At 38.6% G+C, this 17642-nt stretch overlaps 1 long non-coding RNA gene across 1 annotated transcript in view; it reads right to left on the minus strand.

Moving 5' to 3' along the window:
* The window catches only part of LOC103546697 (uncharacterized), a 113811-nt gene extending 96385 nt beyond the window's left edge, over window positions 1-17426 (minus strand). Inside the window, exons 1-2 of the long non-coding RNA XR_011529649.1 lie at window positions 17287-17426; window positions 57-146 (exon numbers count right to left, since the gene is read on the minus strand). This is a non-coding gene — a long non-coding RNA (uncharacterized lncRNA). The remainder of the gene's footprint in view (window positions 1-56; window positions 147-17286) is intronic.
* Between the last annotated feature and the right edge of the window lie 216 nt (window positions 17427-17642).

Below are 17642 nucleotides of genomic sequence, written 5' to 3' on the forward strand. Positions count from 1 at the left end.
TCTAGCGAGAATGAATGCTGCCCCTTCCATGATGGAAATCATCCAAAATAACCGACCTGAAAACAGATGGCTGGCTCTTACTCCATGTGCCAGACTGTGGGCTCGGGGTTGATCTTCGCTGTTGGCAGCTGGGAACTCATCAATACCTGTAACCAGAACAGCATTGTTGAATAAATGTTTATGTTGCTGAGTTCATGCATAATCTCCATTCCTGCTTCCATGGCCACTTTTTTCACAAGCTTAGCGTGCAAGAATAGAGGTGACGGGGGAAAGAGGCTGACTGACATTCACAAAATGAGTCATCTTGTGCAAGATGTCCATATATGTTCTGTTGGTGTTTCTATTTATGAGCATTTACAATGGGCATAAATATCTTCACACTGTGTGTCCATATGATCTATTCATATACTTTTTCCCTAGACCTCCTTGTTACCTATTTTCCAATCATATTCTTTCCTAATCTTGTTTACCATTCAGCCAAATTGTTAACTACTGCCCATGAATTAATGTAGATCTGCATTTCTGGACATCTGCCCTTACAAGTAAAGTGAGAAACCATGTTCAATGCTAAAAATATTCCAATTGGAAACATTCATGTGTCCATATTGCTTCAGACACCTACTTTTGGATATTTTCAGCAAATCATGAAGAATCATCTGTAAATCAAGACCCAATATCTTCCTTCCAGTTAATTCATCCCTGGGAGATATCCATGAGGCCATTGGTCATTGTTGAAAGACATAAAGGAATGAAGCAAGAATAGGAGCCAGGGGAATTTGAATCACTTTCTCATGTAACATATTTGTGCCGTCAGTGACTGCTCAAGCCCCGTTTCACATATACCACTTCAACTTGATGATAGAACACTGCTGGGCACACTCAACTCTATACTTGGTGGGTTACCTAATACCCAGTTCATTATGGATGTCTAGGTTACAGGGAAACTTAAGGACCCATGGACAAATGTTCCTTCTCTACTAGATCGTGGTGATAAGCCAGAAGCTGTTTCTCAAAAAGGCAGTAGTTATTTCTGAAGATGACATGGTTTTGTCCTAAAATCTTAAGTCTGTACAGTGATTCAGCTAAAGGGTTTAACAAGAGCTCCATAAGCATACCTGTCAGCCACGGACACTCAAGAACCATTGAGTCAGCTGGGCGACACAGGCCAAGTGATAGAGCAGCTTGCATGGCAAGTTGGACCTGTGTCAAAGCCCTCTCTTGCTTTAAGTCACATTCAAAACTGGCATTCTTTCATATTCTTCCAAAAATGGGTATATGTGGCTTTCAAAATCCAAAGAGGCTCACCAGGCATTACATTTCTTTCTCGTAATTTGAAGGGTCAGATATAGTAACTTTTCCTTCATCTTGCAAAGGATATTATAATGTGCCCTAGATATTTCACCAAGCTTCTAGGCCGTTGAATTTTAGTGAAATTTATTTCTCAGCTTCTGGCATACATGTTTCTTTCTTTCCAAAATATTCAAGACAGTTGCTGCTTCCTGTTCCTGATTCCTATGAGCCTGATATCAATGGAGGGTCTGATATGAAGTCTTATTGAACGGAGAGGTGATCAATGCTCCTGTGGATGAGATTATAACAGAGGGCTGGAGTGTTGATATAGCCCTAAGACTGAACAGTAAAAGTATATTTCAGGCTTTGTAAACTAAAAGCAATATGCTTTTTGTGGTCTTTTACTAACATATAAAAAGAATCCAACAAATCGGTAATTAGCAGCCAGATATCAGAGGATATGTTCCTTTGCTCCAGTAAAGAAATCACATCTGGAACAACAGCTGGAATTGGAGTCACAGCTTAGTTACATTTAAAACAATCCACTGTAAGTCTCTGAGATCTGTCTGGGTTTTGCTCAAGACAAATAGCTAAGGTCCAATGGGGACATGGTAGGAGTCACGACGTCTGCATTCTTTATCTTTGAAGATAGCACCTTTGGGAAAAACATCTCCAAGTCCTGATTTGTAAACTCAAGTTTTGTATCTGCCTTCACACCCTCTACTGCTACCTCTCTTGTGTATACTCATTCTAACACAGCTCATCCATTGCAAATATGCCCCTGATTTCTCTAACCACTGACCCAGCTGCCTGAACATGACCTTCTGCATACCTCTTGTACTCAGTCTTCTGTGACTCTTCTCAGGGAGCAGAGGATCTAAATTATTACCTTCCAGGTCTACCACCATCTACTATGTATGTAACTTGCTTGAATTTGTTTGGATTGTGTTAGTTTCTCTTAAAAGAAAAATGTTCCTTCTGCAGTATTAAATCTCATTGTGGCACCTGCAACATAATAGACGTTCAATAAATATTTGTTAAATTAAATTAGATAGACATTTGTGGAAGGGAAGGATAAGGTGTGTCTGTATTGGGGAAAATTTAGAGAGTAGATCAAAACTCACTGATGGTTGCTCACTTACTAAAACACACTTAGACAGAGTCAGCTCCAGAGACAAGGTCGATGGTTAAAAGCCAAAGAAAGACAAGGCTATATCAGCTTTATGGGCTCCAGCCCCTTTTCTATCTGGGTCCTTCCTTCTTGAGGGTACATAGGAGTGACAAAGATGTGAGAAACACAATGAGATCAAGTAGTAAGATAAAACAATATTTTCAGAGATTAACATATCTTCTACTTGTTTCCTCACACACATGTACAGATACACTAAACAACGTAAAAAGTAACGAAGCATGTACAGACTAATATAATTTATTATCAAGACACTTTTAAGAGTGACAGGATATGTTATTAATAATTATGTTGGGACAGCATACATAAACACAGGCTGCCCAGATAACCAGGACATACAATCATGGGGCAACAGTGACCTGTGATCACCTAGCATTCTCAGAGCTCATCAGGTTATATTTACAGGATAAACCCTGAGGGCTCAGAGGCAGGAAATAACCATGGGATCCACACACTTACTCACATCCCTGAAGACATACTTGCCTGTATTGTGTCAGAAAATGACACTTCTTTTCCCCCTTACTTTTCTCCATCGCTTTCATATGTATCTCCCTTAATTTACTTCTTATTAATTCTCCTTTATTCACTATTGTTTCATTTTGCTTCTCTCACTCCTCTACTTCCACAAACCCAATTTACTCCTCCATCCCTCCTGGTATTCTTTAGAGCTAGGACTGAGAGTCTTGGGCTAGAACTTCTTATCATTTGAAGTATAAATTTGCGTCTTAAAAAGCAAACATAAATTCAGGATCTTTTATTTCCCAAGTAAAAGATTACGAAGAAGTAGAATAAGTTCTCCAATTATACAAAAAAGAAATATTAAAACTACCAGACATCTTGAGCAAGCTGGGTTTCTTAAGGAAAAATACTTTTAGAGCTAAGATGGTCTTAGAAATCACCTCGTACAGCTTACTTTTTAAAAATTTCACCCGCTTCTGGGATCTTGTCTTGGAAAAGTCATTGAAAAAGGAACCACAATTTAAAAGAACAGCTTTTAACTGCTATATCATCTTTGGAGGAATTGCTGAGCTCTGTAACATGGACTGTTTGCTTCAAGATTGCCTGTTGTTTCATTACCAACCGCTGGAGATTCAGACCAGACTTGAGCACAAAATATAGCAGAATCCTACCATGATGGGGAGGCAACCAGTCACTTAAGGGAATGTGCAAATGTAAAATTTAGTTCAGGGAATCTCTGCATATCAATCACATTCTGCTGTCATTCTGCTACTGAGCCTGGGCTGATCGCTTAATTTTCTAATTGAGAACTAGTAGTGATGCGGCAGTGGCAGAGCTAAATGTAGATGTATGAGCGTGCAAAGCCTCAAAAAATGCATCATTCCATCTTCTCTATTACTGAAAATTTTTCTTGCAGGATATTTTAACAACTCTATGATATGTAATCATCAATGTCTGAAAGATGCCTTTTTTTTTAAAAGATTTTATTTTTTCCTTTTTCTCCCCAAAGCCCCCCAGTACATAGTTGTATATTTCTCGTTGTGGGTTCTTCTAGTTGTGGCATGTGGTTCGCCACCCCAGCGTGGTCCGACGAGCAGTGCCATGTCCGCGCCCAGGATTCGAACCAACGAAACACTGGGACGCCTGCAGCGGAGCGCGCGAACTCAACCACTCGGCCACGGGGCCAGCCCCTGAAAGATGCCTTTTTAGTTAAAGTCATCACCACAGACACAAGCAAGCTCCAATTAGTAAAATTCCCTTTTAAAGTAAAGAATATTATAGGTTTTTCCCCAAGTCTTTGTGGATGCCTTTTTTTTGTACTTTTTGGTCAATTTGCTTTATCTATTATGGTTTAAGGTGTTCTATGAATAGGCAAATATTCAATAACCTACTCCATTTGCCTAATCACTCTGATACTCGCGACTACGATAGGTCATTACCTATAAATGTAACATTCAAAATCAGCTTCTGTTTTTCTTGACATATAGATTTTTTCCCGCACTTATGGTAATAAAACCAGAAGTTTTTGTGAAGCATCAGAGCATTTGAATTGGGTTTGATTCTCTGAGATCAATGGATGTCTTTTCATTACTTATAGATCTCCACTGAAAGCCCTGGCAGAAGTCTTAGCATGCCCCACTATTTCCCAGCTAAGAAATAGAGATGCTGCAATGAACCTCATCCCCGATATTGAAAAATCAACTCACAATACATGTTCTCCTAATATTGTGTTATTGGCACCTTATTCTTCAAGGAGCAGTATGATTCTTCTAAACAGTTGAATCTGCTCCTAGATTTTGTTCTGTTCCATCAATGTAGTCCTATGCCAAAATCATAACCATTTTGATTTACAGTATATTTTTAAATTAGGTTATAAGAAGTATACAATAAATCAAGTATATTATCAAGTTCTATAAGTTCTTATAGATACATGTATTCTTCCATATCTGAAGAAAATTCCTTAGAATCTGCGACTTAACCAGCTATTGTATATAAGATATCAAAAGAATCTGATGCTTGGAGTACAGCTAGTCTATTGTTCTCTATCATTGTCTTAAAAAATTTTCCCAGCAAAAGAGAAATCTTTAATTTGAAAAGCTATATTGAAAAATAATATTAATTGGTCATAATTTTAGAGCTAAACTAAGTAAACCATTTGGATGTTTAACCATTTAATTGAGACCATACTTTTGCAGAATGTTTTATTACTTAAAATTTCAAACATATGCCAAAGTAAATAGAATAGTATAAAGAACTTTCTGGCATACTAAATATCCCATGCTCATATTGTACCACTCCTGCCCCAGCCCGGAAATAAGCCTTTTCTGCAAGGAGCCTGGTTCTTTTTATTTCTTTTATTGTAGAATATAACTTAGAAATCAAGACACTGTGTTTCGTATGCAAATGGGGCTATTTCTAGATGGTCTATTCTGATCCAATGGTTTCTCTGTCTGTTCCTACACCAATACCAAACTGTTTAATTACAGAGGCTTTATTGTGTGTTTTAGTTTCTGTTAGTTCTAGCTGCGCCCCTATCATTAGCTCTTCTTTTTAAAGGTTTCCCCAGATAGTCTTGCTTGTTTGCTTTTCTGAATAAATTTTACAATTAACTTTTCCATCTCCAGAAAATAAGAGTGGCATTTTTATGGACATTACATTCAATTAATTCATTAATTTATACAGATAAACAGGCATCTCTATTATGTTGTATGTTCCCATATTCCATATATTCCTGTCGTATATATTCTGTTACTCTTATATTTCACATTTATATTGTCATTCCCAAGGCAAGAGTCATGTGGCATCCATAATGTTCTATTTTAATCATATATTGGAAACTTTTCCTTAATTAAATTCTTATTTTTAGGTGTTACTTGCCCCCAAGAAGTAATCAATGTCTTGCTAAACTTGGTAATTTAACCTTGTTAAACCCATCTTCATTTTTCTAAGCTTGCATTTTATTTCTATTGCTAGAAATAAAGTTAGTCTTTCCATATTTTGAAAATATTAATGAGGCAAGGTATTGATATTGTTTATGCATGTCTGGCACCAGTGAGCTCTCATTCCTTATTTCTTGGCAGCTCAGCCCTTATATAAACGACAGTTATTTTCTCTTTGACAAGAAAAGCATTTCTATAACAAGAATGGCAAGATCCAAAAGGAAATCAAAACTAAAAAGAGAAATACATTTTCCTTTATTAAGTTTATTAAAATCTAAGAATGAATCAGCTTTCATCTCCCCTTTTCCATTTTATAGTAAATAATGCCAAAGAACTCTTTGAATTGGGTACATCAGCTGCATGGTTTTTCCTAACTGTCGCCACAAACACAAAGTTTGTTGCTGTTTACTTGTTTCTATAAAATCATCATGTCCTTCTCTATTCCAACGGACCACACATTAGTGTATGACAAGTAAACTCAATAAGGTCACTACATATTTTATAATTTTGTGATTTGTACCTACCTGTATACAGGAGGCCTCAAGGTGGCCTACAATGGTTACCATATGAAATTGCCAATACTTTACCATGTGAATTTACTATGACAATTTTTTTACCTAAAAACATGGAAATTTCATAGGGTTCAGATTAATATAGATAGATAAATAGGTAGATATAAATAGATAGATAGACAGATAGATAGATAGACAGATAGATAGATAGATGAGTTTATAAAATACATAAAAGGGAACTATGAAGTTATCTGGAAAAGAAGCGAGTTAATTGTTCCAGGAACCAGAGCTAAGTTAATTATTGAAATGGAGTTCCCAGTTTGCCTCTGAACTTCCATGAAGCTAAAGCAAACAGAAAAAAAAAAAAAGATTAACCATCCCCCCCAAAAAAACCCTCATTGTGAGAACTCTGAACTACACATTTTCGGACGCCCTTTGCTACACTCATCAGCACAGAAATTTTTCATTAATCAGAATGTTCAGTAAGATGATCTATCTTGTTTAACTCTATTTTTTAACAGAGGAGTGGAAGCGATAAAAAAGTGTTAGTTATTATTCTTGAACATATTTCTAAACCATTTTACCTCCTTGACCTAAAATTAAATACTTCAAAAAATTTAAATCTTTGACAAATTACTGATGGTCCCGTATAAACACCAATTCTCTTTGTAGAGTAATGAGTTTATGGAAAGACTTCTGTCAAAACACTATTTCATCTTTATTATTAAAAAGCATAATTACTACTTGTAAACAAATGTTGCATGAAAATTGCACTTTAATTTTAACCCTCAAAACTAAAACACTATTATTGGGGTCTCCAACATGTGTATCAGTGCAGCTTATAGCGAGTTTATAGGGCTTTGGGGAGTTTCTAGAAGGTAAGTGAACCTACAGCAACTTCTTCCAGCATGGTCCACATTGCTGGTTTCATTTACATTTTCTTCCACATCTCACAATATCTCTGTAGTTGAGGTTTCTGATTAATTTATTCTGATTATTTGGTGTCTTAGGAGATATTTCATGAAGATAGGATAATGACTTGTCTTCCTCTAAGTCCAATCTTGCAGTAATTCTTGGCAAACTTATGGTAACAATAGAGCATTCATGTCCATCCCACCCTACATAATAAACTCAGATTAGCTTTTAATTTATGCCAAACACATTTAGTTTTTATGTATGTACATATGCTGCACCATGAGAACATACTGATGAGAAAGCCGCAGTTCCTGCCATAAAAGAGCTTCTTTTCTTCTGGGACAAACAGTCCTATAAACATTAGTCACAATACAAAAGTGTCTGGCATTTTAATAAAAACAACAATAATAGCCTTGCTTCCAGGAGTGAAGCAAACTTCCCAGAGTTGGGGACGTTTGAGCTGTTCTAATAGGATTATTGGAAATTTACGAGGTGGAAAAGCATGGACATTTGAATTAGCAGTAATGGAAAACAAAAAGAAGTGGGGATACGAAAGAGTATGAGTTGGGGTGAACCACAAGCAGTGTGGTTGCTTCTCAGATATGAAGTTTAAGGCAACATGGAAAATGAGTCCCAAAACATCATCATTACGGCCAGTATTAGCTTTGTACTGTTTTAACTGAACTAGACTGGAACAGCATTTGCTAGAATTCCCCTCTCTGATGGCTGTGGGTTAAGATGGACCACAAGGGAAATGTGCATGAGATTTGAAATGCAAAAGTGAGGAGGAGAACATCACTTTCTGAAGTTGGGCTGGGGTGAGAACTGCTTCAGCAGCCCAAATGCAAAGTTGCTGATTCGTTTGCTCATCTAACTGCCATGGGGCAGGATCCATGTCTGCAGTTCCCACAAGATCTCCTCTTTTATCCTCAAGCCCTGAAGCAGGCCCTTGTGCAAAGGGGATCAGCCTCTTTCTGGAGACCACCTTTGTTGTTGGAACTGGATGCAGTGAGAAACACATGCAAGTTCCGGTTTCTCTTTGTGAATCCCAGCTTTATCTACCCCAGCTTTTCTTCCACTGCTGGCTCCATTGACCTATAGCAACTTAAGCCCCACCACTGCATGCAGAGGCAACAGCTTTCTATCAACTTCTTCACCAGCTCCCAGCATTATGTCAGATCTAAAATAAATCCTTTATACCACATTGCTCATAGCAATTTTCCCTCCCTGGTTGAACTACAAGTGATACACAGCACTTTCTGTTATTTAAGATTTACAAATAAGGTACAGAACAATCCCTTTTTTTAGGAATAAGTCACATAAATCAGAGTGATTTTTTTTTGGTATATATTTACCAGTCTGTGGGAGGCAGGGGAAGTAGTGAAGAGAGATCAGAGCTCATTCTAGTTAGAGAAGTAAAGTGTTTGACTACAACTAGGAGAACATTGCCACAAAAAAACTCATTGCTCCTTGAAAAGAAAGCAAAGGGCAACAGCTTGTATTCAGAGTTGTTCACATAGATTTAGGCTGGAAATCCTGTCTTCATTCTGGGGTTAATATTGAATTAATTCTCTTTTCATGGGTATATCTCTTTGCAGGTATAAAATAATAAATAATGCTATTAGTGATGCTGTTAAAGGTTCTTCTCTTGATCCCATCTTCTGTGAGGTCCCACAATATCCTGCCATACTCGTTGCATCATTCCAAGTGTAACAAGCAAACTGCTATGCACACAGTTTAATAAATTTGATAAATGAGTTTATCTAATACAGCAGTCAGGTATTGAGGATTGGATACCTTTGATATTGACTCAAAACATCTGCCTTTCTGGTACATAAACTCAGCTAATAGTTCACTTCAAACTCTTTCTTTCTATTTCTTTGGTTTACAGTTATGCACCGCGTAAGGACATTTCAGTCAACGACAGCCCGCAAAAACAATGGTGGTCCGGTAAGGTTACTACTATATAGCCTGGGTGTGTAGTAGGCTGTGCCATCTAGGTTTGTGTAAGTACACTCTATGATGTTCACACAGCAATGAAATTGCCTAATGACACATTTCTCAGAACATGTCCCCCTCATTAAGTGACACATGCTGCATTTAGACAAAGAGTAAAAGATGAGACACTACTTTAAGATATCTGTTTCAAATCTAGAAAAGTATTTACCCACAGTTGTTTTTTTATATCTTGGAAAATAAATAGCTAGTTGAACTAGGAAAAGACAGAAGATTGGCTAACCATTCCTGATAAGGTCTTCTGATCTTATCTGTGTGTGTCTGTTTCTGTGTGTGTGCGTGTGTGTGTGTGTGTAGGAGAGGGGCAGTGGCTGACAATCTCAGGATGTTGAATTATTTGTCCTTGGCTTGCAAATTGGAGAGGAAGAAACAACTTGTATTGACAATAAGCATACAGACAACCTAGCTATAATGATTCCAATCAAATTTGCTGCCCTATTTTGCTAAGAAAATCAAGAACACAATTAAGAAATCAATGATGATTATTGTGTGACAAAACACAGTCTCTGGCAGAAAAAGAACTCTGAGAAAAGAAAAACTTAATTTAGGAATGGCCATAACTCCCCTAAAGCTAAATAACTTAACAAAATATAATTTTAAGGCTTCTCTTACAAATAACCAGACAATTTCACTCATTCCCAGCAGAATAATAACTCTGCTGTGGAGATAACAACATCTAGCTTCTTTTAAGATAAACATTTCCAAGCAGAAAACAGGGAATTTCAATATTAAATGATGTGCCCAAGACTTTTTTCATCAGCAGTCTATACATTATCCCCCGAATGAATGGGATCCCCAACAGATAAGGTTTTGACTCCCAACTATGGGGATAACATTGAACTAATCATGAAACAAAGGAAAGAGAGGTAGAAATATATGTTGAATATGTGAATATATTCCAACATAAGCACATCAAAGCATTTTCTTATTTGTGCTCTCTATGCATAATAGCTTAAATTAAGGAGAGGTTGATGAAGTTGCATTAGAACTAATAGAATGCAGGAATAGCTCTGATCCTTCAAAGTCGACTCCTTGAAGAATATGTGGATGGAGTGCTTTACAAAAGAGATTTATATGAAAGAGGAATCATTTTCTTGAATCACAATAAACATCAAAATATTTAGAAATGTACATTGTTTTTTACTTAAAAATTCCACTTCTAGTTATTTGCCATAAAAATTAGAGATGTAGTTACAAAGATTTCTGCTACAACGTTATTTAGACTATCTAAAAAATTTGACATACAGAAAGATCAACTATGGAGGATTGTTTAAATAAATTATGGCATATCCGTATAAAATTCCAGCCAGATATTAAATTAATATCTGTTACTAATAAAATATTTCCTAAATATATTATTATAGAAAAATACAATCATTTACCAAGTAAACTTTATTTTGTGTGTGTGTATGAGTATGTGTGAGAGATAGAGGGAGAGAAATCTTGTGTTATACACCCCCAAATTGTGGGATTTTTCATTTTCTCCTCTGTAGTCTTTAAAAAATTTTATTATAACAAATGTATTGCTTTCATAATTAGAAATGTTATTCTAGTTGTTTTCAAAACTCCAATGACAAGAATAAAAGATGCAGAATTTTAGATTTGGGAGGAATTTCATATCAACGGTTACTAAAGGCCATCTCAGTGTCCTTTCTTTAAGAGAATGCCTCCCAGTAATGCCTCCTCAATTTATTTTCCCCTTTCTCCTCTCCATAGCATTCTTCAATTTCTTCATGCTCTGGTATCATGTTTCATAGTGATTATATGCTTCTTATTGTCCCATATAATGATGTGCCTCTGGGATGGATATCTAACAGAATCTAGGCTGGTTCAGACTAGTGACATCTTGGTCAAAAGTAACATGGCCTGACTAGGTGGAAAAAGCAGCTGGTTTAGGTAAGGGGGCTGGGGATGTGGGGTGAAATGGAAAGCAACCACTTGAGGGCTTGGAAAGAAGCAAAACAAGAATAAGGATACATCTGAAATTTACAAAAAATGAAGGATAGAGGAAACCTGATTTCAAAGAATATCCTCACTTAGCTCAGCCTCATGCGTACTGGTATTCTGTGTGGCACTCTCATCCATCCAAGAGGGGACGGGGGTTCAAGGAGCAATCAGATTTAAGACAATTGGCTTTCAGCCTTGGCAAGGAGCAAGGACAGAAGGCCCTTTGTTGAATCAGGCAGCCAGAGAGGACCTTGTGCTGAGCAAGATCTGGATTAAGAGCCTGCATGCTCGCTTGTCACAAATGTTTTATTGTGCGTCTGGGCAAGTCATTCTCACTTGTTAAGGAACAGCAAGGGTTTTGTTCTGCATGGGCTTAAAATAAACCAGAAAAATCAGAGGGGCTTAGGGTGGGGGATGCAGGAGGAGGAAGAGTTCATGTTTATGGTTTATTTTTGTTTGGCTAGCTCTTTAGCTTTTTGAATAGGCAACTTCCTGGGGATTTTAAGTCTTGCAGGCTTCACTAGCTCTAATTTTAAAGCGCTTTTTATGCTGATAATTAAAAAAACTAAATTGAAATAAGAAATTTACTTGTTATCGCAGTATAAATGTCATCTGGGTAAACTGCATTATATACAATCAATGTGTCTTAACCCTGGCATACTATATGAGCCGAGTAAGTACACCAGGACTAGTGAAGGAGAGTATTTTGAGTGTATTTTTCCTTAGTCTTTTGTTGCCCGTGCCCTCTTTGGAAAATATAAAATCTCACAGACTCCTTTATTTGAAATACCATAAATGCAAGGAAAGCATATCAAAACATTGGGAAAATGTGCTTTTTTTCCCCCAAACTTCATATTCCCCTTCCTCTATTCCTATATTGTTTTCCTCACATCCACCACCTCCACCCAGGGCTGTGTGATCTCTGCTGAACACTGTTCCCTGTTTGCACATAATCAGAAAACCCGGTTTCCGGCCCCAGCCCTGCTTTAACTTCAGTGTCATGTGTATTTGTGCAAGTTACTTATTTCTCTGGACCCCAATTTCCTCATCTGTCAACTGTGGAAACTATAACCTGCCTTCCTATCTAAAAGCATTACTGAGGTTCAAAGATAATAAATTTTAAGATACTTTGTAAATAAAGAATAAGCAGTAGTAGTTATTATGTAAGGCCTTCAACTTTGTTATTGAAGTTTAGCTAACACACAAAAAAGTGCACATGTCGTAAAAAGATGTCAGGGAGAAGGATTTTTGAAGGTAATTATGTTAGGAGACAACATTTGCTTTGCTGTGAGTCCACCTCCCATCCCAAGGAGCAGCAGTGGGCAGGTGAGAAGAACATCCGGGAGACAACCCAGAACAACTTAAATGTGTCCATTACTTTTGGGAGAATCACAGAATCTGGTGCCTGGCTTAAGCCTAGGAAAACTAAAGCAGGTTATGGAAGAGGCTAGAGATGAGTGCATTGGATTTAGCAAAAGATGGCCAGGTGTTTGCAATGAACAGATGTAGGTTGGCTGTGAAAGGGAGAAAGACAAGGTGGGCTACTCTTGCTTCCAATATAATAGGACCACTTAGAGGGATGGCATGCAGGAGGATATGCTAAATAACTGAAGGTATATGCTAAATTTCTAGGAGCTGCTGGAAGAACCAAAGGAACCACCAGAATAGGGATGCACTCTCCTAATCGAGGCTCTCCTTGAATTGCAAGGCTCCCAGCAATGACCATCACCAACAACCAAGGAAAGTGCCCCAAGAGGGAAAGGGCCAGTTTTAACCATCTATGAGACCCAGAGAAAAGAAAGCCCACTACCCAAGTAAGATTGCCCTACTCCCATCCCAATTCTCTTACCAAATTTGACACTGGAGGGATCTCTAACTTCTGCCGGCCAGAGCAGAAGAAGGGGAGTGGGAGAGGGAGCAGAAAGCAGAAATCTACCCCAGCGCCTTTTCCAAGGCCAGCCAGCCACCAACAAAAGTTGACAGAGGGGAGAAATATTTTTTTAAAAAATAAAGATTGAAGCATTTATTAAGATTTTGGCCTTGACACATTCCGCTTACTGAAGCAACGCTGTATTTAGTGACCTAACATGAGTATCGATCTATCTACCTAACAGCAAGTAGACAAGTCATAGGCTTTGTCCAAGTTTCCAACCAGGGGCAGTGGATAATCACTTCTCTGCCCATCTCACCTTGAATAAATTTTAAAGGGACAAGGAAGACAAAATAAATTTGTATCAATTATACTTCTAAGTATCTGTATTCAATGTGTTCGTTATAATGTTATCTTCCAGTACATCAAGTACTAATAGTATTTTTTAATAAACTGTGAACCCCAAGAAACTTAGTCTGGGTCAAATATCAACCTCTCAAGCTCAAAACTATTAATAAGCAGTCATTGAGCACGTGTATTATATAAAGAACTCTATTAAATATTGTCAGGAAGCAAGAAAAGAAAGGAGAAGACAAATCCTTTGTCCTTGGATTGGTTCACAATGCAGTTACATTGTTAAAACATATAACAATATTGTAAGTTGTGAACAATTGCACAGTGACTTATTAGTTTTCTCAAAATAATAGAGTTCAGTATATCTGTTGTAAAATCAATCAGTGAAATGAACTTGGTGTACCCTGGAAGGCCCATATTTGACTTTTCCATCCTCTTCACATCAGAGAATAAGGATCCTGGGGCAGCATTATATCCACTTTTTATTTGACCCTTTTATTTCAGGCACACTTAACATGCAATCCTGAAACTAAACCCCTGCTTCCCAGGAGTTGTCTCATGCAATTCCCAGAGCTGTTCCAGGAAATGAAGATGGACATCCTGAGAGGCACGAAAGGTAGACAAGTAAGAGCAGGAAAATGGAAAATACAGACCCTCTCTTTGTCAACAGACCTTTTCTAGAATCAGTATCACAATGCGTCTTTGTAAGGAATGCTAGTTAGGCATCTCATACAGAAAGATGGTGTAAATGTTGGACCCACTTAGGACAATGGGGAACCAATTCAAAGAAGAGTTCTCCAGAATTGCCAGTATATCAGAGAAGAAATGATATCCTTGTTAGAGGTTGTATTGTGTCCCACTAAAAATTCCGTATGTTGAAATCCTAATGCCCAGTACCTCAGAATATGACCTTATTTGCAAATAGGGTCATTGAAGATGCAATCAGTTAAGTTAAAATGAGGTCATATTAGAGTAGGATGCCTAATCCAACATGACTGCTATCCTCATTAAAAGGAGAAATCTCGACACAGAGACACATGGTTGGGGAGAATGCCATGAGAAGACTGGAGTTACGCTGCCAGAAGCAGAATTACCAGAAGCTCGGAGAGAGTCCTGCAGCAGATCTTTTCCTGGAGCCTTCAGAGGCAGCACAGCCTTTCCGATGCCTTGGTCTTAGACTCCTTGCCCCCAGAACGGTGACACCACGCATTTCTGTTGTTTAAGCTATCCAGTGTGTGGTACTTTGTTACAGCAGCCCTGACAAACTAATACACCCTTTCTTAGAATGAGTTCACGAAAAATAATGAAAGTACTCCAACATATACTTTCTAAAGGTATAAAAATAATACCTTACAATAACACGATAATAGAATCTAATCCATAGGAAAAAGGCAGACATATTTAACATATATGAGTACTTTAAACCCAGACGTCAATAGAAACTAAAATAAAAAGGATAAGTGTTCAGCTCTGAAGTCTTTACTTTTGTGCTTATGACATCACATTTTAACATTCTACTCACATAACTGTCTTCCCCACTAGTCTGAATGTGCCTTAATAGGAACTCTGCCTTATTTATCTTTACAATCTTTGTACCTTGCACAGCACCCAAAATGGTTCCTTGAGAATTGAACTAAAGAGCATCATCATTATCAGGAACCTGACCAACACGAAGGAATGATTATTTCAGTCCTTCTGTGACCCTAAACCATGCCTGTGTATGTATTTCCTTGTTCTTATTTAAATTCTAAACATGTGTGATGGGTATGGATTTTACTCTACCATGCTCAGGTGCAGAAAGATTATCACATTATTTTCTAAGTAAACTTATTTTTGACTCTAAGACCTTGTTTCAGTGGTGGAGAGAAATTCAATCACATTCAGATTGGAAGAATGCTTCCACTGTCCTAGGATCACCAAAGATGGGGCTGAGTGTTGCCCTACATAGAGCAAGAACCCCCTGGCATCTGTCTGTTATGGTTGACTTTGTGCTCCTCATTGCCTCTCCCTAAGGTTTTCTTAGAAGAGGGCAGCTCTGCATCGGTGTCAGTGTCGAAAACCAGAAAACTGTCAGGCTGGGAGTCCAGAGGCTTGGGATCCAATCTCCAGGAGTGTATCCCAAACATCCCCTGTCTGAGGGGCCTGAGCAGGAGCAGGGTGCCAGGCTTCCTTATATGTCCCTGTCAGAAAAACCCTCCTCAGTCTTCAGCACTCTCCCTTCCTCCAGGGCTGGGCAGCTGCCTCTACTCCCACCGCCAAGCACTTTCCCATCTTTTCCCTAAATAGACAATCCCACAGAATCTCTCTCCCAGACTCATAAAAGCTGAACCAAGGTCAGCCTCACTTTCTCTCAGAGGGAAATCAGAAGGAAAGACTGGGTCTCACCAATTAGTCTCATCTGAATTCATCCAGTGACATACTTTGTATATATATATTCAGCTCTCACCACTACACAAACCAACATTTTCACAGACATTAAAGTGCTTATCAGTTGGTGAGACTCTCATATAAATATCCTTGTTTAATGCATTCTCCTCGCCTCCAAAACAAAAAAAAAAGTGTCAACTTTTCCTGAGCATGCGGTGGTGGCCACAAAAGAAATGACACCATCAGAACTATTGTACTGGCTGGTCAGATGGATTTACCTTGGGATGCAAGGTAAATCCGTCAGAGTACCCTCCTCAGCTATCTTGGTTTCCAGTTTCCCTGAACCATGCCTGTATTTCTTTGTTGTTGTCACACACTTGTGGAGGAAGGTCGATGCGTGGAGGTTGGGGACACACATTGGGAACATCTTTCACGGCCCACACCAAAAGCTGCTCACCAAATGGGTGCAGCTCTGCCGACACCACATCCATGAACACGCCCCATATAAATCGCAGCTGCCTCGCATTCCCATTAAGTAGGAAAACAAATTAGAGGAAAGCGAAAGCACAACTTGGGGAAAACCCTCCAGTCTCCATTTAATATTTCTACACTTTTCCTTTCACTTTAATCAAACTTTGATGAATCTAGCTAACTTTTGCAGACCACTCACTGTCCCTGCTCATTTGGTCAAACCAGGAGAAAAAAAAAAAAACAAAAACAATCTCTTCGTTGTTTCATTTCTCAAATGAGTCCAGTATTCCAGCATTGTTAATTACACCTTGACAAATTGCCCCTAATATACATCTATGACCCATTAGAAATAGAGGGACTTCAAGAATTATCTCTGGACTCTTCTTGAAATCTGTGAAATTGTGTGGGTGTGTATATGTTTGTGTGTGCATACACATGCATTCACACCAATACACACACGCACACGGACTTTGTTTCAGGAGTGGTGTGCAAAGAATCGGCCCCCATCGACCATTTTACTACTGTTTGCACATTTGGTGCAGAGAAGCAGTGAAGGCCCCAGTGTCTGCAGCAGCTCCGGCAATTAGCTCCGAATGAAACAGTCATAAATAGTAATTAGCCATTCCCTCAGTCGTGTCCCAAAGCCTTTAAAAAATCCACAGAGAAATCAATGCGTTCTTTTCTAAAGACCTATTATAGGCGCACCACCCACTCCACCATCATTTCACAGAAGCTAAGAGCAAGAACAGCATGCCTGCCACTCCCCAGATGCCTCTCTGTGAGCTCCTGATGGGGATAAGCGAGGGAAGGCGAGCGAACAGGGGCGGAGAGAGAAGGTGTTACGTAACTAAAGGTCAGAAGAACATTTATCAAAGGAGGGAGATATGAGTCTGAAGGAACCGAGAATATTCAACTCAGGAGGACACTGAGATAGCATCCCAATTAAAATAGAATTACCTCCTCCTATGGCTCTGTGAACCAAGGTGCTGCAGAAGAACCTCATGAATTCTCCCTTCACTCAGCAGTGAAGGGTCTCGGCCGGTGTCGCATCACTCCTTCAGTGGATACACTAGAGCAGACAAGCTAGACGAGCTCTCATATTAATGAAGCTCCATCCTCTGTCTTAAAAAGGGGGGTTCTGAGGCCCTGACAGGCATATCCGTGCATTGTTAGGGAGTTTGTGATAGTGACAATTAAGCCCTGTCATCCAATAAATACACACAGTCCATTCTGTGATATGCTGAGCGGCCTTGATGTGATTGTTCTAATTCTCACAGTTGGAGGTCTCGAATAGGACTTGAAAGCTTATGTGG

The sequence above is a fragment of the Equus przewalskii genome, chromosome 19, assembly GCF_037783145.1.
Source record: "Equus przewalskii isolate Varuska chromosome 19, EquPr2, whole genome shotgun sequence".
Classification (NCBI taxonomy): Eukaryota; Metazoa; Chordata; class Mammalia; order Perissodactyla; family Equidae; genus Equus; species Equus przewalskii.